The sequence below is a fragment of the Petaurus breviceps genome, unplaced genomic scaffold, assembly GCF_028583685.1.
Source record: "Petaurus breviceps papuanus isolate PSGF00001 unplaced genomic scaffold, PetGlider_PUasm1.0 688, whole genome shotgun sequence".
NCBI lineage: Eukaryota > Metazoa > Chordata > Mammalia > Diprotodontia > Petauridae > Petaurus > Petaurus breviceps.
In genome coordinates this window covers 17,739,014-17,762,809 of record NW_027186457.1, presented here as the reverse complement: position 1 = coordinate 17,762,809, position 23,796 = coordinate 17,739,014, and the positions used below count along the sequence as shown (strand labels likewise).

At 37.7% G+C, this 23,796-nt stretch overlaps 1 protein-coding gene and 1 long non-coding RNA gene across 4 annotated transcripts in view; one reads left to right on the top strand and one right to left on the bottom strand.

The window, feature by feature from the left end:
• LOC138174398 (uncharacterized) overlaps positions 1-14,063 on the bottom strand; it is a 115,986-nt gene extending 101,923 nt beyond the window's left edge. Inside the window, exons 1-2 of the long non-coding RNA XR_011171702.1 lie at positions 13,529-14,063; positions 10,606-11,419 (exon numbers count right to left, since the gene is read on the bottom strand). This is a non-coding gene — a long non-coding RNA (uncharacterized lncRNA). The remainder of the gene's footprint in view (positions 1-10,605; positions 11,420-13,528) is intronic.
• Positions 14,063-23,796, top strand: part of PLSCR4 (phospholipid scramblase 4) — a 50,648-nt gene continuing 40,914 nt past the window's right edge. For 2 of the 3 annotated variants that reach the window (XM_069104708.1, XM_069104706.1), the window contains exon 1: positions 14,063-14,928. The gene's annotated coding sequence lies outside the window, so the exon portion shown is untranslated. The remainder of the gene's footprint in view (positions 14,929-23,796) is intronic. The other variant, XM_069104707.1, reaches the window with a different exon arrangement.

Here is a 23,796-nt window from a genome sequence, read left to right as displayed (position 1 = left end):
AAAAGTTTTGTACAAACAAAATCAAAGAGCATGAATAAGGAACTAATGTGTGGAAGGAAAAAATCTTTGCCTGATAGCCATCATAATTCAGAACAAGTCAGTAAGTATTTAATAAACATTTACTGTGTTCCAGGTACTGTGCTGAGTGGTGGGGGTACAAATACAGTTGGCATGTGATAGAAGTGGTATTTGAATCCAGGTTTTCCTGGAACCCACATCTTCCTGATTCTGAGACCAGCATTCTCTTACTCTCATATAGAATTGATTCTTGATAATATTGAATTGAATTAATAATCTATATAATACAAAACAAAAATAATTTTCATGTAACATATAAAAGTTATTGAAAATATTTGGTGCAGTGGTGTAGTGGATAAAGTGCCAGACTTGAAATTAGAAAGAACTGAGTACAAATTCTATTTCTGATTCTTAACAGCTATGTGACCTTTGGCAAGTAATTGGATTTCTCTCAGGCTGATTCTTCATAAGTAACTTAGGGAAGATAATAACTGTAGTGATTTCAGAGCTGTTGTGAAGATCAAATAAGACGATTATGTAATTATAAAAAGAGTTTGGAAAACATTATAATTATATAAAGAGTTTGAAAAAACCCACATGCTATTAGATACATGAGTTATGTTTTAATTCTGTTCCATGATTATTTTTCATAGTAATACTAGGTCCTTCTCATCCTTCCTTTTCATTTAACAGGCTTTGAAGTGAACAACAGATAGAAGTTAAAAATGATTCTGGATAAATGATTTAGTTTGTACCAGAAGACACAGATGACATTATAAGGAACTGTTATAGATCTTCTCGACCTTTTACCTTGAGAGTCACTGACTCTATGGGCCATGCAATAATGAGAATTCACAGGCCTTATAAATTCAACTGTTGCTGTTGTAGCTACAGCTGTTGTTATTCAATGATACAGGAGGTGAATGAGGGGAATCTTAAAACATGGACTTCTGCTTTGCCCCATTACAAAATATATTTTGAGGTAAATTTCTTTCAGGTGAACAGATTCTCATTGCTATTCTTTGTCTCTGTGGCAATCAAGGACCTGTGTCATGGAATTCTCAGCAAATGGTAACAATCTATACCCTGGATCTGAATGAACATTCACCAGTATCTATTCTACCCTCTATGGTAACTGAGGCAGTCTTAGTCATAAAGGGATAGGAACATAATTCTTACCAGATTAAAAGCCTCAATCAAAATGGTAACTAAGGTAAAATAATTAGGTTATTACTAGGTTGTAAAATTTAGAGGGTGTCAGATTTAGAGAGCTCTGATGCAAAACAGTTCTCTAGTACATAGAAACATTAGTTACCAAGAATTAGTTAAATTACAGTGCTACAGGCTGGTAATCTGTAATGAATTCACCTAATCTCCTACTTATAATTTAAGGTGTTCTTTTTGCAAATTCCACACAGTAAAGGTTGGTTTTACATGCACCCAGGCACAAAAATGTCTATTTATGGCTCTGAGCACAATCTTTTTGGGGGGTTAACCTTTAAAATACTATTGATTCTGATAGGGTATGATAGTTTTCCTGTCACTATAGTTCTCATCCTTTTATCTTATGAAAGTGTAATTTTAGTCCTATGGGCAGAATTGTTGAAAATAAATAAAAATTATCTTATTAATAGAGTTTATAACACTTTTGCCCAACGAAACAGTTGAATCAACCTGATGATGAGTCTTTCAAAAGACAAATTTGTGGTTAACTGTGTCATCAATCTCCTCTAACAATTCGCATTGGGTTCTATAGTATGAATTCTATGTGTGTTAAGCTTTGGTGGAGGACACATGATAGAAAACTGTCAAAAACATACTTACCTTATGATATTGGTGAGAGGAAAGCATAAAATATGATTGTGACACATAATATTAAAGGGATACAATACAATATCTATAGCAACAAAGTGATTACTGTTTGGTTAGGGGCAGGAATACACATTTACTCACTGAAACAACTAGAAAATTGTTTAAAATGTAAGATTGATTCTAGTCAATTTAGTACTAGTTGAAATTCTAGGTGAAGAGTAGATAAGAAAGTAGAAATGGATGGAATGCCTTGTAATCCCTTCTACCTGTCTGCTTGTGAAGAAATATACTTGGAAAAATAAAATAGTGAAGCAATGCCTTAGACTTCCTATAAATACTCTCAATGATCTTCTAGCACACTTTGCCTATTACCTTTATGGTAGCCTCTGATTTTTTATTGTCCCAAAAGACACTTCAGGGTTGTAATGATTGTGTAATGTGTCTCCCAAGTAACTTTTCTTTTCTAAGCCTGAGGTTGATTCATCCCTGGTTCAGTTCTTGGCTCCGTGTGACAAAATTGAAGCTTTTGTCAAGAAGAATTCAAAATTGAAAATGAGAGGAAAAACCATATGATGAATATCATTTCCCATTGTCCCTGCTATTGCTCAGATACCATCTTTAAAGTAAGAGGTTTCCAGTTATGTTTGTGGAGTTCATTTCTTGGTTTAATGACAACACTTTCTATAATTGACTTGAATGCCTGAGATTATTATTATTTTTTCTTAATAGGGAATTTAAAACACCACAAGATAAGAAGAACTGGTACTTGAGAAAGTATATGGAATAGAGAAGATAAAGATGTGACCTTCTAAGGAAGATCTAGGTTTGAATCCTGAATTTGTTTTATAGTCACTGTGTAACACTGGGAAAATCATTTCACCAGTGCATCTTGGTACCCCTTGTCCCATGTAGTCTTAGATAATAGCCAGGAAGTTACTCTGAACATTTCTCCTGTGAATCATCACTCTAGTCCATTCAATGGCTCCCCAGAGACTTCTGCCTTGATTAAGGCTTTTTCACACTTAGTTGTAATGTAATAGTAGATTTGTTTCAATAAAGTTGCTTATCCATCTAGTGGATGGATTTCCACCAGGATGTATCATTTAAAAATTTACTTTAGGTGAGATTAAGTAATTTGATCTATTTTCTCAACCAACACTTACCTTTACATTCAAAATGGGCATAATAATAATTATACCACTGACCACACAGTGCTCTTTGGAAGATCAAATGAGATTATGCATATAATTATAAATATCCCCTATTATTATTTTGTGGCTAAACCAATATACTCGTGTCCTTTGCTTAGTAAAGATTGTTCCTCTTTTTTTTTTTGTAGGTAACTTCCTTGGCCTGTATAAGATTCTTTTCCATAGGACTTTTAGAACAATCCCCTGATACTCTTAAAACACACACACACACACACACACACACACACACACACACACCTCATATATTTTATGCCCTACTTAAGTTGCGGGCACCAAGGTTTTCAAGGTAATTAAGTGTTTGTAGTGGAATGGATTAAGTTTGACTGCATGCATTGCTCACTTTTTAACATTAAAAATGCGTTTAATGATTTTTTTTCCTTCTCCACTACAGCCCTTTAATCCCAGCCTCTTTTGCTTGAAATCCCCCTTATGACTAAAAAAGACAGTTGAGAAACAGCATCTCACATAGCAACTCTTCTGACAATATATGTATGCTATTTTGTCCCCTGACTATCTGCCATGAGTGGGAAGTTTGTTTCATCATTCATCCTCTAAGCCAGGAGTGGGGAACCTGCCATCTTGGGAACACGTGACCCTCTAGGTCCTCAAGCAGCCCTTTGACTGAACCCAAACTTCACAGAACAAGTTTGTTTGGATTCAGTGAAAGGGTTGTATTTGATGATCTAGAGGGCTACATATGGCCTTGAGGCTGCAGGTTCCCCACCCCTGCTCTCAGACCTTCACTGGTTTTTCAGTTATTCTAAATGTAACCTCGTTTTACTAATTTTTTCATTTGCCAGGTTTTAGTCATAACAAGTGGTATTCTCTTAGTTTTGCTTATTTTATTCAGCATTTATTCATACAAGTATCATATTTTTCCAAGTTCCTCATATTCATTGTATCTTAAAGCACAAAACAATTGAATCATATTCACATATTGCATTTTAGTCAGTAATTAACCAAGCAATGGACACATATTTCATCCACCCCCACCATAGTTTTTTGTTTTGTTTTTGCTTTTTTAGAGGGGGGAGGGCAGGGCAATTAGGGCTAAGGGACTTGCCCAAGGTCACATGGCTAGTAAGTGTTAAAGGTCTGAGGTCACATTTGAACTCAGGTCCTCCTGACTCCAGGGCTGGTGCTCTATTCACTGAGCCACCTAGTCTCCCCAACACCCGTGTTATTTTTTTCTAACCATTAAAATATCTGCTATGAGTATTTTGATCTATCTTGTACCTTTTTTCTATCTATGACTTTCTTTTGGTATTACATGACTGGTAGTAGGATTATTAAAACAAAGTGTCTGGAGTGTTTAGTTTATTTTTTTCCACCTAATTCCTAATCAATATTCAGAAGGGTGGATCAGAAATCACTCCATTGTCCCATTATGTGCTCCACAATAAACCTTTCCTCCCATAGCCACTCCAATACTTTTTATTCCCATTTTGGGTGTTGGTTCCATTTTTCTGGAAAGACATGAAACCTCAGAATTGTTCTAACTTACATTCTTACTACTAGTGATTTGAACCTATTTTCTATCGTCATTTATACTTTGCAATTCTTCTTTTGAAAACTTCATTTGGTAAAATGTATATCTAAGATGGTTATTAAGTAGTTTGTAGGAACGTTTGGGGTAGACCTGAGTATGATATGTCAAAAAGTAAAACTATTTAGGAACAGCTAAAATGAGTATCTTATTCAAAGGAGGCATGAGAGGAATAACTCATGCAAAGGACTTAGATGGGAGATGAAGGCTGTAAGTTCTGGAAACATACTTTCATCAAGAATGGTTTCAAGAGGGAACAATACATATATATCTAGAATAGTATAAAAATCTTCTAAATCAGAAAGAAATAAAATACTAAGGAGCTAGAAGGGGAGAGGATAAAGGGGTGATCTCTAGAGGGCAGTATGAGGGAACAGGTCAGGGTACTGGGAATGGGAGGATAAGGGAGGGATCCATGAAGGGGGAGTAGGTTAAGCAATATGAAGGATTACTTCTAGGAGGCAGAAGTAAGGTAGAGGAGTTAGGAGTGATGGGAAATAAGAGATATGCACAAACATAAGGCAAAGATTAGGAGTAGAAGTTGTTATGGAAAATATAAGTTTATATATGTCTGTATGCATGTACATAGGTATGTATGTATATATATGTATATGCATATGTATCTATCTATCTATATAAATATAGCCATGCTTAATTGTAGCCTGTGAAGGGGGAAAAAAGAAAAAATATAAAAAGTGCACAGTAGAGAACAAAAGAAAACTTACAAGGAAGCAAAGATGGATAGCTTTCAACACAATGCACAGTAGTTGGCTTTTATTAAATGTAATAGGCTTTTATTAAATGGAAATTTATTGCTATATATTTTGAGTCCTCTCTTAGGTTCTGCTGTGCACATGACATGTTTTTTTTTCCTTTTCCTTATTTAAGTTTTAATAGTTAAGTTAATAATATTTCTCTTTCTTTTCTTGTGTATTTAAGTTTTAGAAAAATGAAATAATAAAAACCCTGTTCATCTGTTGATCATTTATCTACTGAGCAATTCACTCACTTTACTTAGAAACTTAAAAAAAATCTACGTTAGAAAGGAAGTCATTTAAAAAAAATAAATTATCTGAACTAGCCAAAACTTTCAAAAATGCATTGAGGCTTGGGAAAAGATGATGAGAGAGCTAAAAGCCTGCATATATAGGAAACCGTGACTGTTGCACTAAGATATAGATCACAAGAAACAAGAAATCTCAATAAGAAGCCATGATCTGCAAAACTACAGGAATTGAAGGGATCAGTAGTATCTTTGCCAAGAAAACTCCACATGAACAAATTAAAGATCAGAGTTAGATTTATGACCTAACATAAAAACTCGGTGAATATAAACTTCAAATTTTGGCTATTGTTTCCAATTTCTGCCTTTAAAATATGTGGTTGACAATCAACTCCAAGACTTTGAGACACTTTAAAGAAGTAGGCAGTTAAGTGAGTCATTATTGATCATAGCAACATAGGCAGAAATAAAAGAAATCAGAAACTAGATCAATGCAATTGCTAGTCTTCACTTCATATGAATGATATTGAAACATTCCTAGTTCCTCTCAAGAGAAAATTGGTAGAAAATAAGTGTGGAATGAGGTAGATATTTCCATGTACAACTAATGTGTTGGAATTTTTTTTTTGCTTTCTTTCTTTGTTACAAGAGAAAGGTGGGGAGATAATTAATGGAGGTGCTAATCGTATTTTTTTGTTAAAGAATCAATGGGATTTTTACCCAAAAAAAAATTTTTCCCATTCATCCCCCCCTAAAAAGAAAGACTATCATTTTATATTTTGCCTTACTAGAAATAAAGATAAGGATTAGACCTAAGATTTCTTCAATATGTGGAACTCTTAGATGAAGAAACTTTTTGTAGCCATGTAAACAATAGCTTCTCTGTAACTTGGTGTCTTAGGGAATTATTTACAACATGGAGAGTCTAGGCATCATTTCCAGAATTTCACAGCCAGTTTGAGGCAGAGATAGTCTTCCTGACTTCTAGGCCAAGTCTCTAACCACTTCATCATGGATATTGTTTATAATGCTAAACCAAGAGTTAGGAACACCTAGGTTCAAATCCTACCTCTGATAATAGCTAGGTAACTTTGAGCAAAGAACTCAGTCACTATAGGCCTCAGTTTCCTCATTTCTAAACTGGGACCAGATAGTCTTTATGGTCCCTTCCAATTCTAGATATGAATTACTATGAGGATTCCTAGCCCACTGCTCAGCATCCAGAGGAAAGAGCTTCAAAAAGCCTAAAGCTTTATGGTATAAGTATCAGGAAAGGGTTTCCTGAGATATTGTTTAAGTACCATTCTTACTTTTTTTGAGTAAACTATTAACATTTTACCATAATAAATATGGTATCTATATCTATCTATCTATCATCTATCTATCTATCTATCTATCTATCTATCTATCTATCTATCTATCTATCTATCTATCTATCATATCTTTAAATAGAATTTTTAAACATTTTTTTCTTAGAAAACTATAACTTCTCATTACTGGAACACTGTTTCTTTAAAGGTAAAATCACTTGAACAACAGATCATGGGGACCATTGTTAGGGAGTGGCCTGGTTCTTCAACCAAGATCACTGCTGATACCTATGACATTCATTTTGAATTAGATGATGTGAAAATGAAAGCATTGATTTGGGTGCTTGCTTTCTCATTGTAAGTGCTTATTTGTAAGTTATATTGTGCCACGTATTTCTAGTGATGTGCTTATAAATGACAATAGACACATGATGACATTCTATAATCAGCTGACCTTCTATAATCCATTAAGTTGTTCAAAGTAGTTAATGATGGATGTGTGTTGTGCAATTCAAGCACTGGAAACCAGATGACATAGCAGATAGATTGTTTGACTTAGAAAGAACTGAATTCAAATTCTGCCTCAGACATTTACTGGGTATATGACCCTGGGCAAGTAATATAATCTTTCTTGGCCCCAGATTCTACATTATAAAGTAGGGATAATAATCGCTTCTATTTCACAAGGTTATCATGAGGATATCACGAATGCGTAAGGAACTTTGCAAACCTGAAAGCATTATACAACTGTCATCTATAGTTAATATTATCCAGAAATTAGAGAAACTTCTGGAATTTTGAAATTATTTAGGATCACTCAACTTCCAAGGCTATGAAAAAATCATTTTAGTTAACTATTAAATACTCTTTCACCTAGATTTCCCCAAGTCATTTGACAAAGCATCTTGAGCTCTTCTTAAGGTCAAACTGGAATAAAATGGGCAAGATAATAGAGTTGTTAGGTTGGAGACCTTGAGGAAGGCTGGAGACAAAGGTCTGCTGTTTTGACTCAGAGAAAGACCTTTAGGGGAGTCACCTGTGTTCTTCAATAGTTTGGCTAGCACCTGTACAGTGTTTAAGGGTTATAAAGTACTTTACAAGCAGTATCTCTTTTTATCTTCATAAAAACCCTAAGAGGCTGATGCTGTTATCTGCATTTATAGATGAGAAAACTCAGGCAGCCAGAGGTCATGTGATTTAGCCAATGTCACACAAGTAGGAAGTTAGTGTCTGAGACTGGATTTGAACTCCAGTCTTTCAGAATCCAGGTTTAGGGCTCTACTGTGCCACCGAGGTGTCTTAAATAAAGACAGAGAGAGCAAGTTTTTCAAATTTGTAGATGATATATAAACAGGGGAAGCAAGAGCCAACATTAGATAACAGTCAGTATTCAAACAGATTTGAAAGGTTAGATGATGGGGTGAATGAAATAAGATACAGATTCTAATTCAATGGAGAGATTTGGATCTGGAGTCAGAGGGCCTAGGTTTAAATCCTGTCTCTTCCTCTTAAATTCAATTAAACAAGTATTTGCTTTTCCTTTTTTATCCAATGTATTTAAAAAGAAATATATTTTTTAGCTTTCTTCAATAGCTTCTACTCATTCTTAAATTAAGCAATAATCTTGTTGAATATAAAATGGGAAGAGTCATAATTTTCCCCTCAAAGTTCCTATCATTTTTACCCTTGCAACTATTGTCCAATCTTGGTGAGAATTACAATTTCTCCTATTTGTTTTCTCCACCTTTTGAAGAATGAAATTATGATTGATTCAAGTCAAAAAATTATTGGCAGCTCTGCTTTTGGAAGCAAGTGAGCTCCCTCAGACTCATAATGGAAAATGCTATCCATATCCAGAGAAAAAACTATGGAGTCTGAATGCAGATCCAACACTATCTGTACTCTCTCTTTCTGTCTCCTCTTTTTCTTTCTTGTGGTTTTTCCCTTTTTTTCTGATTCTTCTTTCACAACCTGACTAATACAGAAATAGGTTTAATATGATTAAGTGTATAGCCAAGATCAGATTGTATGCCATCTTGGGGTAGAGAGAGAAGGAAGGGGGAATTAGAACTCAAAGTCTTATAAACGTGATTGTTGAAAACAAATAAATAAATAAATTTTTTAAAAAGAAAAAAAAAAGATAGAGCTCCTGTACATGTTGGTAAAAAGAAAAGTTGCAGAATCAGAGACCCCCATCATTATTGTATTATACTTCTGTATCAGGTTTCAAATGCATTTCCTGAACGCATCAACATTGTCCTCCTATTTCTGGATTATCTATAATAAACTCCCATGATAGTACACATTTTATTTTAGACTCTACTGATCTTTGTTCAATGCTTTTCACCATGGTACTTGGATTCCCCCAGATGAGTCTGTCTTCTTAATATATGATGTTAATCCACCTCACCTCTTTTTAAAACTATTTTCTTTCTTTTGAATAAGGTATTCCCTTTAAGAACCATATTCCACTAATAGTTCTCTTCTCATGAACTCTCAGGGATATCTAGTGATACCATGCTCAAGAGTGTCCCCAAAAGCTTAGTGTGGTTTTCAGTCTTAGAGAAAAAAGAAAGAAAAAAAGAAAGAAAGGAAGGAAGAAAAAAGAAACGAAGAAAGAAAGAAAGAAACAAAGGAAGAAAGAGAGAGAGAAAGGAAGGAAGAAAACTGCAAATAATTCAGTTCATATTAGTTTAGATTATTAAAGCTTATAATTACACAAAGAATTTGGGGACATCTCACATATGAAAAATGTGTGTATCAAATCCCCAATAAATTTCTTGCACACAATCCTGAGGAATACAATCTAGTTGTTGTATGTTGAATTTGTAGATGACTGAGCATCCTTGATGAAAGAATTCTGATTAATGAATTGATGTTCATCTAGATTAGAAGTTCTTAACCTATAGATCACTCACCTCAAAGGACCTGTGGACATGAATGGGAAACAAATGCTTTTTTATTTTCACTCACCTGTGACAGAAATTTTACATTTCCTTCAATCATTTAAACACTTTATTCTGATAAGGCATCTGTAAGTTTCATGAGGCTGCCAAAAGAGTATCCAACACATGCAAACACGATGAATCCCTGAGAGAGACAGAGGATTCCCTGCTCTACATCATATCTAGTTTGTCCTTCATAAATGATAGCTTGTTCACACACTCTGCAACTATTTCACTGCCATAGGAAGCTTCTTGCTGGTCCTGAGACTTCTCAGACTAATGTCACACAAGTATGACATTTATTCCTTAGTGCAAATAATGAATACACATGTTGAATGTAAAAGTCTGAGAATAGATTCCCATGGCACTCTATGATAATACATTCCCTTCTGTCTTCCCCCAAAGCAGACAAAATTCAACAGCCAAACTTTGCTTTGTATTCCTTTGTACAACTAGTTCTCGTTTCATCAAATTCTGTCTTCCAATTCTCATCTCTTCATCTTTTCCACAAGGGCATAGTAATGAATGACTTGTCCAGAGCCTGCTGAAGTCCAAATAGACTATGTCCATGACATTCCCTTAATCTATTTGCTTAATAACTATGTCAAAAAATAAAAGGAAATTAAACTTGTATTGAATAACCCATGAACCCATGCTGGCTCTCCATCATCATAACTTTCTTACTAAGTCTGAACAACCCATATTTTAGCATTTCTAGGAATTCAAATCCTAAAGCACGAGTTTTTGAAATGGAACTTACCTTTTCCTATTTCCAGTCCTATAGTGTCTCTTCCATCTTTAAGATTTGAAAATGGTGCCTCAGTACATGTGACTCTACAGTCACATCAGCAAATTCTTTCCGTTCCCATAGGCCTGATGGCTTGACCGTGTTGAGTGCAACTAGGTGCTTTTGAAATTTTTCATCTTTCTGCTTTCTCCTTAACTTTCACTTCCCTGTTGATCAGTTATTCTTTACATTCTGAAAATCTCTCTTCTCAGTAGAAAAATACAAGCAAAATAGGAGTTGTGCAATTCAGGCTTATCCTTTTCCTGTTATTTGTCTTGCTCTGTAAAAACTTAAAAGTCCTGTTTTGTTTTGCTTAGTCATTGCAAATTCAGTATGAATTAATGGTATGACACCAAATTCAATAAACCTAATGCAAACTTCGCCATTATAGTGTTCAGACTAAGTGAGATAATAATTCCAGAATATCAGATGCTTGTCAAACTACATTTGTATCAGTCTTTTACTTCTGGCTTCCACATTTTAAAGGTACACTGAGGAAGTAAGGATTGTCCCAGAGTGATGATAACCTACATTATCATCCTTTATGACTCACAAAGCAGTTGTATGACCTTAGAGTTTCCTCTTTGAAAATTAGGGGCTTGTAAAATTCTGTGAATCTGATTTTAAGAAGGCTTTGCAGATGCAGAGTGATCTGGAAAGTATTTCATATAATGTGTGATTAAAGATACTGAGACATCCCAGAAGAATGAACACTAATATTGGCATACTATTCCTTAAATTATGCCACAGCTGAAGGAGTGTGTTGAGAACAGGATGATGAAAGGACCTGAGGATATACAATAAAGCAATTAGTTAATGGAAGAGAGAATGTATAGCCTGAAGAAGGTTTAGGGAAGATATAATAGGTACCTTCACATATTTGAAGGGCTGTCATGCTGAAGATACATTAGGCTTGTTCACCAGCAAAGAGAAGCAGGAACAATTGGTGGAGATTTCAGAGAGGCAGATTTAAGTTTGATATAATTAAATCTTTCTAATACAATCAATTCTTATGATTGTGATACCCTTATTTATAATATGAGAGTTGAAACAAGAAGGACAAGTGTTGCCTGTTTCAACCACATTTGGCAACATTGCCACTGAATTCCATCTGCCTTCTTATTGAGCCAAGAATCCTGCATCTCTCTAAACATGGATTGTACTTTACCTTTGATGGAACCAACTGCTACCTCTTTAAGAGATCCATAAACTATCCTGCTGGAAAACCCTTGGAAGCTGTTGTTTTTTATTTAGTAACTTTTCAATTTTCTCATCTATTTTCAGAAATCAATCCTTATACAAATTATAGGTATATGGGCAAGGGAGGAGCGAGAAATTGAGAGAGAATTGTCCCAAGTGATGGGGGCTAAAACAATACTCTAAAATATTAAGATAAATTAAGATAAATATCTGTCCCTAAATTTTGGAATGGGGAGCAGCAGCATGTATTGGGGAGTAACAGGGGAGAAGTGTCTTTCAGCTCTCAAAGCAAAAGGCATTAGTAGCTAGACACAATGAAAAGAACCATTTGGACTTTATTCACCATCTAGTGGATAGAGAGGGACATGATAGCTGACTGAAAAGGTGAGAGTAGAATTGTTCAAGCAGAGCACCAATGGTGTCTACTTAGATATAATACAATGAATCATTTCATACACACCTGGTTATATTTTTAAAAATATATTTCATTGACATCTTTTGTTTTTACATGGTCTAGCTTTGCCTCTATATTCCCTTTCCTCCCCACTTCCACAGTCATCACTTGTAACAAATTTTTAGAAAAAGAGTAAAAATTAATAAAACTGATCTGTATACTAAAAAATCACATTATATAAAATATTTCATTTCCATGGATCCCCTCCCCTACCTCTGATAAGAAGGGAGCTATCTTGATGAGGCTAGGTGGCGCAGTAAATAAAGCACCGGCCCTGGAGTCAGGAGGACCTGAGTTCAAATCCTGCCTCAGACACTTAACACTTACTAGCCATGTGACTTTGGGCAAGTCACTTAACCCCAAATGTCCCTCCAAAAAAAAAAAAAAAAGGAAAGGAGCTATCTTTCCACACCATGTTTTGGGGTCAAGTTTGTTCTTTGCAATTTTGTGATATTCTTTTTTAATTGGTTGTCTTTATTGTTTTGACTGCATTCAACCTATGTGACACCTGTCCTTCTGTATGTTAAGAGGCTATACCTAGCCACACAAAGAGTTCTCAATTATAAATTTACAAACTTCAAAGGGCATTTATTTTAAACTAGGATGTGCTCCCCTGTTATACATCATGCCCAGCCTGAGCAATGCTTTTTGCCAGTTTCATAAAGATAAGATTACTGAAGGTTGTTAATCCATGAACTAGAATTCATGGTGTCCTTCCAACACATTTCATATAGTTAAGGCTGTAAGGAAATGTAGAGGTCAAGATTATAAAGTATGAATCTAAGGGGCTTTTATTACCAAATATATCTACAGTTACTTACAAGAGCTCATAATCCCACTCACTTTCCAGAGTTTACAATTGACCTCAAATACATGAAACTTCCTTCTTGCTTTGAGAAGGAAAACTGTGCTCTCCCTCTCCCCATCCGCCCCGCCCCACACACACCTCCACAAAATACTTATGATATCTAAATTATCTCCCTAGACACTTTGGGGCATTTGCCTTTGAGTGAGATTGGGAATTCTCTTTGCTCAACTAAGATATTCCCAATGAAAAATCTTATTCACTCTGTGTACCAGCAGGTGTATTCTAAACTGTGAGATTTTACTGATTTTTCTTTGCGGTTTTGATAAATAGGTTTATTCTCTATATATTATTTTTGATGATCTGTTCAATAATTAGCATTTCATGGGAAGGCACCAAGCCTATATTGTTAACTTGCATATAAGTTGGAAACTCACAGAACTTCAAGTAAGTGGGAATTCCCAGATCTTCATTCTTTTTACTCCAACCTCCTCTTGAAAATGTTCAGGATGGATCATCACCAAAGTTCTTCAGAAAATAATACAAACCACTCCTTTCCACTTCTGGCACCAATGCTAAATTGTAGCCCACTGATTTTATCTGAGGGTGTTATGCTGTTCTCTTGAGGCTGTTATTTAGATGTTGGAGCTGCCCCCACCCCCTATCCCTCAATGCCAAATTAATTAAGAAACATTGGTTGTTTTTCCTACCAATGCTAACATGAACAGGCAAGCTCCCATAGTCCCTTGCTTCCTTCCTGTCTACTTCCCTTCACCCCTCTACATTTGGAACAACTTGGCCTGGTCCAGAGCGGGTGGGGAGTGGGGGTGGAAAGAACCATTGCCTGGGTGTTGAGTTGCTTGAGTTGGGTCTGCCAGAATAATTTTTCCAAGCCAAGTCCCAAGGGGTGAGGGGAGAGGAAGAACAAACCAAAACTCTGTCCTGAAAACTGCTCCCTTAGAAGACACTGTCCCCCGAACAGGACTGGCATGACGGTCCTTTCTTCCGATCTGTCTCAAAACATCAGAAGGAGGGGCCCCACAGAACCATATTTGCGCAAGGAAAATGCTTTAGGCTTCCCTTTTGGGACCTGCCCCAACTTCTCCTCCTTTTCTCGCTTCTTTTCCTACTCTTCCGCTTTTTGGGAAACACTCTTTTTTTTTCTCCTCCAAGAATTCCCCACCCTTCCGAGGCGCTTCAGGGAGCAGGAGCTATCAATAGAGAGGGCACGGAAATCCAGCGGTTCCTGGTTGGGCTAGCGGAAGGTGGAGTGGGTGAATGGGCCAGGGTCCTGGCCAATGCTGCTTGGGGAGGGGGGCCGAGGACTGGATGGGCTCTGCCTCCAATTATTTCATTCTGGGGGCGGGACATTTTTCCCTTCCCCTGTAGGTTGGGTGAGGCTCGGTAATCACCCTGGGAAGCCAGTTACTGTCTCCCTGAGAGTTTTTCCAGGAACACAGGACGGGAGAGAAGAGGGGGAAAGAAGAGAACTGAGGGAGGGAGAGGAGGAACGAGGGGTGGAGTCACAGCCCAGCCTTCACCATCGGGGTGGCATCAGACCAGGTAGGGGAGCGGGGGTAAAGGAAGTCATTAAGGACGTGGGCAGAGTTACAAGCTTTCCAAGTGGCTGTGCTCCCCCAGTACAATCTTTCCCTGGTCCCGCGTGGCAGCCTCGGGAGGTTCTTCACTGAAACTCGGGATTTTCGGGAGCTGCTGAAACCCTCCTCAGCCCTTCCCCCTCTGGTTCCGAGAACTCCATCTGATTTGGGGAAAGCTTGGGTTTGCTCTGGAGCCTGCTGCCAACCAGCCAGCCAGTCAACAAGCCAGCACTTGCCAGGTACAACCCTTAGAACTAGGAAAGGCCTAATAGACACACACACACACACACACACACACACACACACACACACACACACCCCTGCTCTCAACCAACACACTCTATGGAGGGATACACGAGCTATACAGTAGAGGTTTTCTAGGGAGACAGAAGGGGAAGGGGAAGCAAAAGTCTTCATGCAGAAGGTGACATTTGGGAACCAAGGAATTAGTGAGGTGGAGGTAAGAAGGGAAAGCATTCCAGTTGTGAGGACAGCTAGTGAAAAAGCCCAGAGCCTAGAGATAGGAGTATGCTTTTGGAGCAAGTGCAAGAGGGCTTCATGGTTGGTTATAGGTTTTGAGGAGTGGGGGCTAAGAAGACTGGAAAGGGAGGAAGGGGTCAGGTTGTGAAAGGCTTAAAACACTGAAGAAAGAATGTTGTAATTGAGCCTGGAGGTAATGGGGAACCACGGTCATTGATGGAACAGGGCTTGGATGTGGTCTGACCTGTGATTTGGGAAAATTACTTTGACAGGTGAGTTGAGCATGGATTGAAATTGGGGAGATGAGGCAGGGAAACTAATTTGGAGGCTGTTACTAATAGTCCAGGCTGGAAGAAATAAAGGCTTGAGCTAAGGAGGTAACAGTAATTACAGAGAATAAGTCTAATTCAAGAGATGTTGTTAGCTAGAAATATGGTTGTAGAAACAACAGGACTTTGTAACTGATGAGATTTGAGGGGGAGGGTAACTGTGGAGGATTTGAGGATAACACTGAAATTATAAGCCTGGGTGTCTGAGAGGATCTTAGGATCAATAGGAAGAGAAAAGTTGGAAAAAGGGAAAGACTGGGTTGGAGATGCCTGTAGGATATCCAATTTGAGATGTCCAAGAGTCAGTGGATAATGCTGGACTGAAACTCAGAGGAGAGATTAGGACTGAATATATAGTTCTGGGAATTATCTGCATAAATATGAAAATTGTACCCTTACAAAAGATGGCATGACATGGGAGCTGGAGTAGAAGGAGGAGAACATAGAGCCTAGGACAGAGCTTTGGGTGACACCCAAGGTGTGCATGGATGTAGATTCAGCACCAGAGACTGAGAAGGAGTGCTCAGCCAGGTAGGAATATTAGAAGAGAACAGCATTTAGAAAATCTAGAGAAGAAAGAGAGCAGATGTGGAAGAAGAGGCTTCTCTCTAATGTCAAAGGCCACAGAAGAATTAAAGAAAAGTTCAGGATTAAGGAAAGACCATTAAATTTGACAATTAGCAGAGTATTGTCAGCATTTTAGAAGGTGAACTAAAGGTCCTGAAGGTAGGTAGGACTGTATGCTGGGTTTAGTGGGGAAACTAACCCTATTTCAATTTAGGCTGTAGTTGGAGGATATAACTGTAAGATGCTAAGTGTAGTCTTTTCATGGGTAAAGGAAGATTAACAATAGACATTTCTCAGTGACTGTGTTGGAGGTTAATTAGAAGGGTGTTGATTTGGAAGGCACTCTAGAAGTAATTTAGTTTTAGCCCTACCTTTTACAGACAAAGAAACAGAGTCAGAGAGGTGAAGTGAATTGTCCAGAGTGACACGGGGATGTAGCAACTAAAGTTCTGGCTTTGGAATCCAGAAAAACATGTTAGAATCTTGCCTCAGACATTTGCTAACTATGAACCCGGGACACGTTCATCAGCACGTTCAATTTCCAATTCTTAGCCACCACAAAAGAGTTGCTATAAATGTTTTTTGTATAAATAGATCCTTTCCTCTTTTTCTGATGTCTGTGGGATATAGACCTCGCAGTGGTATTGCTGGGTCAAAGTTTATGCACAATTTTATATACCTTTGATCCTAGTTCAAAATTGTTTTCCAGAATGCTTTGGATCATTCACAACTCCACCAAGAGTACATTAGTGTCAAGCAACATTCAACATTTATCTCTTTTGTTAAAACTACCAATCTGTTAGGTGCAAAATGATATCTCTGAGTTTTGATGTGCATTTCTCTAATCAGTAGTGATTTAGAGCATTTGTTTCATGTGACTCTTGATAGCTTTGATTTCTTTACCTGAGAACTGCCTGTTCATGTCATTTGACCATTTATCAATTCAGAAATAACTAGAATTTTTATAAATTTGACTCAGTTATCTATGTGTTTGAGAAATGAGGCCTTTATCAGTGATACATGTCACATTTTCCCCCCAGTTCTCTGCTTCCCTTCTAATTTTGGTTGTATGGATTTTAATTGTACAAAACTTTTTAATTTTATGTAATAAAATTATCTGTTTTACATCTTATAGTGCTCTATACATCTTCTTTGTTCCTAAATTCTGCCTTTATCCATAACTCTTACAGATAAACTATTCTGTGCTCTCTTAATTTGCTTATGGTGTCACCCTTTACGTATAAACCATGTACCTATTTTGACCTTATCTTCATATATGGTGTGTGATGTTGCTCTATACCTAGTTTCTTCCATACCATTTTCAAATTTTCTCAGTAGTTTTTCATCAAATAATGAGTTTTTGTTCCAAAAGTTTGGATCTTCGGGTGTATCATATGCTAGATTACTAAAGTTATTTTTTTTTTAAAGCAATTGGGGTTAAGTAACTTGCTCAAGGTTACACAGCCAGGTGTTTCTGGGTGAGTGCTAAGTGTCTGAGCACAGATTCGATCTCCAGGTCATCCCGACACTGGGGCCGGTGCTCTTACTCGCTGTGCTACCTGGCCACCCCTAAAGTCATTTTCTATAATGTAATATATATCTTATCTATTCCACTGATCCCCCACTCCATTTCTTAGCCAGCACCAGATTTTTTGGATAATTTCCTCTTTATAACACAGTTTGAGATCTGGTACAGCTAGACCACCTTCTTTCACTTTTTTTTTTACATTGATTTCCTTGATATCCTTAACTGTCTGTTCTTCCAGATTAATTTTGCAATTTTTTTTAGCTCTATAAAATATTTTTGATAGTTTGATTGGTATGGCAGTGAAAAAATTATCTTAAGTAGAATTGTCATTTATTGACTTGATCTACCCACAAACAATTTTTTTTTCCAATTTGTGTGACAAATGTTTTCTAGTGTTAATACAGTTCTTGGGTTTGTCTTAGAAGACAAGACTCCCAAGTATTTTACAATGTCTACAGTTATTTTTAATGGAATTTCTCTTTCTAGCTCTTGCTGCTGGACATTTTTTGGTAATAAATAGAAATGCTGATGATTTATGTGGATGTATTTTGTATCCTGCAACTTTGCCAAAATTGTAAATAATTTCAAGTAGTTTTATAGTTCATGGTCCAGTATATTTCTAAGTACAACATCATATCATCTTCAAAGAGTGATAGTTTTATGTTTTTTACGTAGTCCAATAATTGTTATTTTATCTCTCCTGGATCTATTTTCTCTGAGTTGTTTTTAAAATGAGAAATTTCACATTCTTTTCTTTTTTTTTACTTTTAAAAATTTTCATTGTATTGTATCTTGATATCCTATAGAGGCATTAAATTTTACTTGCTCAGTTCTAATTTTTTTTTTAATTTTTGGAGGGGGAAAGGTTAAGTGACTTGCCCAAGGTCACACAGCTAGTTTTTGTGTTGAGTGTCTGAGGTCAGATTTGAACTCAGATTCTCCTGACTCCAGGGCCAGTGCTCTATTTGCTGTGCCACCAGCCACCCCCTCAGTTCTAATTTTTAAAGACTTATTTTCTTCACTAGCATTTGTCCTTCATTTCTGTTTCAGCAATTCTTTTTTTAGGAAATATTTTTCTCGGTAAATTTTTGCATATCTTTTCCCATGCTGTTGACTCTTTTTTCATGATTCTCTTACATCACTGTCTTTTCTTTTCCAATTTTTTTTACTTCTCTAATTTGCTTTTTTAAATCGTTTTTAAGTTCTCCCAAGAGTTCTTTGGGGCTTGAGACCAAATTCCATTTTTCTTACAGGCTTCGCATGCAGCCATTTCGGCACCCATATCTTCTTCTAAGTATACACCTGGATCCTCCCTGTCACTATAATAACTTTGTATCGTCACACTCTTTGTGTTTAAACTTATTTTCCTGCCTCTTTTTGTGAGTTGGTGCTTTTATGTCCTGAATTGCCCCCAGAGGTTTTGAGCTAGGGCTCAGGCTCTTACTGTTGGATTTCACTGAGTTTAGGGCTTAGCTGCTTGCTTTCACTGTAGGCTTGGTTACCCTTCTGGTCTGTAATACCGGTGGAGTATTGGTGGCCTTGTTGGCCTCCCCGAGTGTGGGGCTTAGCTACTGATCTGCTCCAAGGGTCCTGCCTTGCTGCTGGATTGTTATGACAACTAAGACTTTCTGGTGGCTGGCCCTGGAGGAGGGATCTTGTTTCTGGTCTTTCCCAGGGGTAGAGCCTTACTGCTGGGTTGTTATGGAAACAGGGTCTATCTGTTGGCAGCCTCAGGTGTGAGGTCTTGCTGTTGAGCATACCCAGGATGAAACTTTAGTATGGGTCAGCAATGGAATCAGGTCCTTGTAGTTTGTGCTGGGGTTGGGGCTGCTGGAATGGGGTCTTGCTGAGTGTGCAGACTAGTCGCACAGGGGGCTGCTGGCTTGCAGGGGGCAGGACATCTACCCGTGTTTCCCTGATAATAAGACCTATCCCGAAAATAAGCCCTCCCCTTACTGTGTAAGATTCCTCTAAAATAAGCCCTCCCCCGAAAATAAGCCCTATTGAGATTGCTACTGTAGTGAAGGTGATCCCCTGCACTACACGCTACATTACGGTACCCTCTGTATGCACTGTCCCCCCCTTTTCTCCCCCCTCCCCCCCGTGAAATGCACACTGAGCTCCGAGCTGCATCCAATCAGAGCTGCAGCAGTGAGCGTGTCATCCTGTTCTTCCCCAGTGATTTGCTTATTGAATAAAGGTACATTTTTTTGTTCACATTTACCTGTTTATTAAAATTGCTGTCAATGTTCATTAAAATAAGCCCTCCCCTGAAAATAGGCCCTCTAGTGTCTTTCTGTCCAAAAAATAATAATAAGACAGTGTCTTATTATCGGGGAAACACGGTATGGAGCATTGCTGGGGGCTTGTCCCATGCTCTGAAGCTGGCTGTTGCTGCTGCTTCTCTTGGGCATTGTTCCCTTCCCACCCTAGTGAGATAGAACTTTCCTTCTGGCTGGAAAACTGCTTCTGTGCTCCTAGGTTCATTCTGAGACAGTTTTCTAGTTGTTTGGAGAAGAACTTGAGAGGCTTCAGAATGTTCCTTCCTCATTCTGCCTTTGTAGCACCAGAAGTCCCGACATACTTTTTTTCTAGCATTTATCAGCATGCTATTCATTATAGTCTGTTAATGACATATTTTGTATGTGAACTGACAAAAATAATTTTTTCCCATACCCATTAAACTCAAAAGAGTCCACAGTAATACCACTGCCCCCTCCCATCTTTTTACTTTTTAAAATTCCCAAACTAGCTTTTGCGAGAATGTATTTTGTTTTCTTTTTTTTCCCAATATGGTAGCTAACTGTCCTTGGCAAATTGTATTAAGTGACCACACCCATCCCATTCCTTTCAGTTCTTAGTAGAGGGAACTTATCACGTGGTCACACTAGCTACAGTCTGGAAATCTTCCAGATATTATATTTGACTCCTAGTAACTCTAATATTACACAAACAACATCCTTCTCTTCTCATTTGTGATCCAGAGAAATCATTTTTTTTCTCACTGACAGGAAAATTGTCATAGTATCTTAATGGTATATTGAAATCTATGCTTAATTAAAGTGTTGCCTGTGAGCTGACTTCCACATCTTTCCCTGCATTTTAACTTCATAGTTCTTTAGTTTGTTTGTGTTTGTGCAGGTGAGGCAAGTAAACACTTCTGAGTGTCTAAATTAGGGGTTCTCAATCTGGGGTCTACATTTTTTTTCAATTTTGATGACTACATTTTAATATAATAGGCTTCCTGTTAATCCTTTGCACTTTATGCATTTAAACAGCATTATTCTGAGGAGTCTGTAAGTTGTACCAAACTCCAAAAAAAGGATTTCTTACAAAGGGTTTGAATCAAAGCATCCAAAAAGATAAGGAAAAATCCCTAAAACAGGATTTTTCTCTTGTCATATTTTCCCTGGAAAGAATTCCTTACATATCTACATGCTATTCTTCTTGCTTTAGAGGGTTGTTGAACTCATTTTGTTAGGGAATGATAGAAAGCAGGCCAGAGACAATGGTTCAGTCTTCATTTTAACATTGCTGTTTCAGCCTCACATTAAGTCCCTAACTAAACTGAATAGTCATCTTGAAGTTTCATGCCGTTGATATAAGATACAAAGATTAAAAAAGAGAGATCAGTTGCCTCAGTCTAACTTATTCTTAATATATGTGGGAAATATTAAAGTTATTATTAAAAATATTAAAAACTTGATATATGGGGAAAACAAACTCTGTGTGTATTTCATTAACTGTGTAGGCAAGTAGTACCAAGTTGAGAACAGACATCAGAGCCCTGGAGTTGGATGGGACCCTAGAGTTCACTTAGACAATCCTTCATTTTATAGATGAGGAGGGCAGGCAGTGGAAAGAGACATTGGCCCTGAATTCAGGAAGACTCATCTTCCTTCATTCAAATCTGGCCTTAGATACTTACTAGCTGAGTGACCCTGGGCAAGTCACCTAACTCTGCCTCAGTTTCCTCACTTGTAAAATGAGGTGGAGAAGGAAATGGGAACCTCCTTCAGTACCTTTGCCAAGAAATCCCCAAATGGAGTCAGGAAGAATTGGACATGACTGAAATGACTGTTCTTATATATGCTTCTATATATTATCTGTCCTCAAGCATGGTAAAGTGGATGAAACATTAACCCTCAAGTCAGAGGTGCTGGGTTCACATCCTACATCTGACACTTAATACATCTTTAACTTTGGGCAAATCCCTTAACCTCCCTGGGCCCCGGATGCTTCAGGTATGTTTGTTATTGTTTCATTTCAGTTGTGTCTGATACTTTGTGAACCCATTCGTGGTTTTTTTTTTTGGCAAAGATACTGACTGGAATTGTTTGCCATTTGCTTCACCAGCTCATTTTACAGATGAGAAAACTGAGGCAAACAGGGTGAAGTAATTTGCCCAGGGTCACATAGCTAGAAAGTGTATGAGGCCAGATTTGAACTTTCCTCTTCCTGACTCCAGGCCCAGCACTTTACCCTCTATACCACCTAGGTGCCCCAAAGACACCATCATATACTAATTAATGTCTTTTTGCCCCTTATCCAGCTCAAGGCCCAGAAACAGTGTCACATATCAGATTTACAAGATGAATGAGTTAAATGTATCTGTGACTCTCCCCCAAAACAGCAGCACACATCGTTTCTCAAAGAGTGAGTTTGGTGAAATGTGGGAGGTGGTCTCTTTGCAGCCTTTTTTCAGAGATTTCCAGGATAGAGAAACCTACCACCTCCTGAGGCTTAGGGTCACAGACCTAAAAGTGGCAAAGGCTGCAGAGGCCATCTGGTCCATCCCTCTAATCTTTGAGATGAGGAAACTGAGTCAAGATGAAATGACCCCAATTTCTCTTAGATTATTATCTCACTCTATTCTCAGCTGAAAATCTCCCAGAGATCCTCATTTTTCATCTTTCCCGTTGTTACCTCTTCTCACCTTTACTGAACATTGTATTTTGTATAATTATCTCCCCCCCCCCCCCGTCTAGGTTAGATATAGATAAAACCATGACATTTTATTAAGAAAAAAAAGACAGGAAAATGAGAAATACAATTTTTTTTCCCATCATCAACAGTATGGGTATCTTAATGGACTTTATTTTTTCTGGTACTGTTAAGGAGACACTTGAGGATTATAATAACCTTACTGGCCCTATACCTCCATATAATATGATTTAAGCAAGTCTATGGAACTTATCTGTACATGCAGCTTGACTCCACATGCTTGGGAACAGTGTTTAAGAGTGTTTAATATTTCAGCATTAAGTCACTCTTACTTTTGTCCTATTCTGACCTTAGCTCTACAGGGACAAAGTAGCGAGCGTTAACCTTGGCTTGCCTGTGACTAAGGATTTTTATCCCGTACCTTAATCATCTAGTAATTGTCTTTCATCACTGGTAACAACTTTTTACCGGCTTGAATGGTATCTCTTTGTAGGCCATTTATAAAAGATGCAGTGGATGTAGAGGTACCTAGTTTTTTATTTCTTGGGTTCTGCATCTCTCTTGGCAAATGGCAGTTATATTTCATCTATTCCTTCCATTTGAACTGAGCTCTCAACTTTTGATTTTTTTTTCCTAGACTCACATTCATGCCTATCATTCCATAACAGATCTCCTGATCACAATCCAGTATTTAGATGCTTTGGCCTTTATGAAGCTTTATGGGTCTGATCCTCCCTTAGTTCATCAGTGCATGAGTTCTAATTATTTCAGGTGGAAACAAAGGGAGATAGTCCTCCTTACTCATTTCCTGAAACTTCTCAGCATCATTACTTTCTATTTCCTTTTCCCTTCTATCCACAGAAGAAATATTTCTGTTCCTCACCAAAACTAATCTTTGAATGATTGATTCCCTTCCCTTCCCATTTTGGGGGTCTTACTCTAGCAGTCAGGTTCTCTTTCTCTTTGTCTCTCTCTGTATCTGTGTCTGTCTCCATCTCTCCCTGTCTCTCTGTCTCTGTCTCCTTCTTTCTCTCTGTCTGTTTCCATCTCTCTCTCTCTCCCCATCTCTCTGTCTTCATCTCTCTCTCCCTCCCTCCCTCTCCCTCTCTTTCTCTCTCTGTCTCTTTCTCTCTCTCTTTCCCTCTCTCTTTCTCTGTCTCTCTCTCTCTCTCTCTCTCTGTGTCTCTCTCTCTCTCTGCCTCTGTCTGTCTCTTTGTCTCTCTCTAACCCCTGTCCTTCTCCCTCTCTCACTCCCTCTT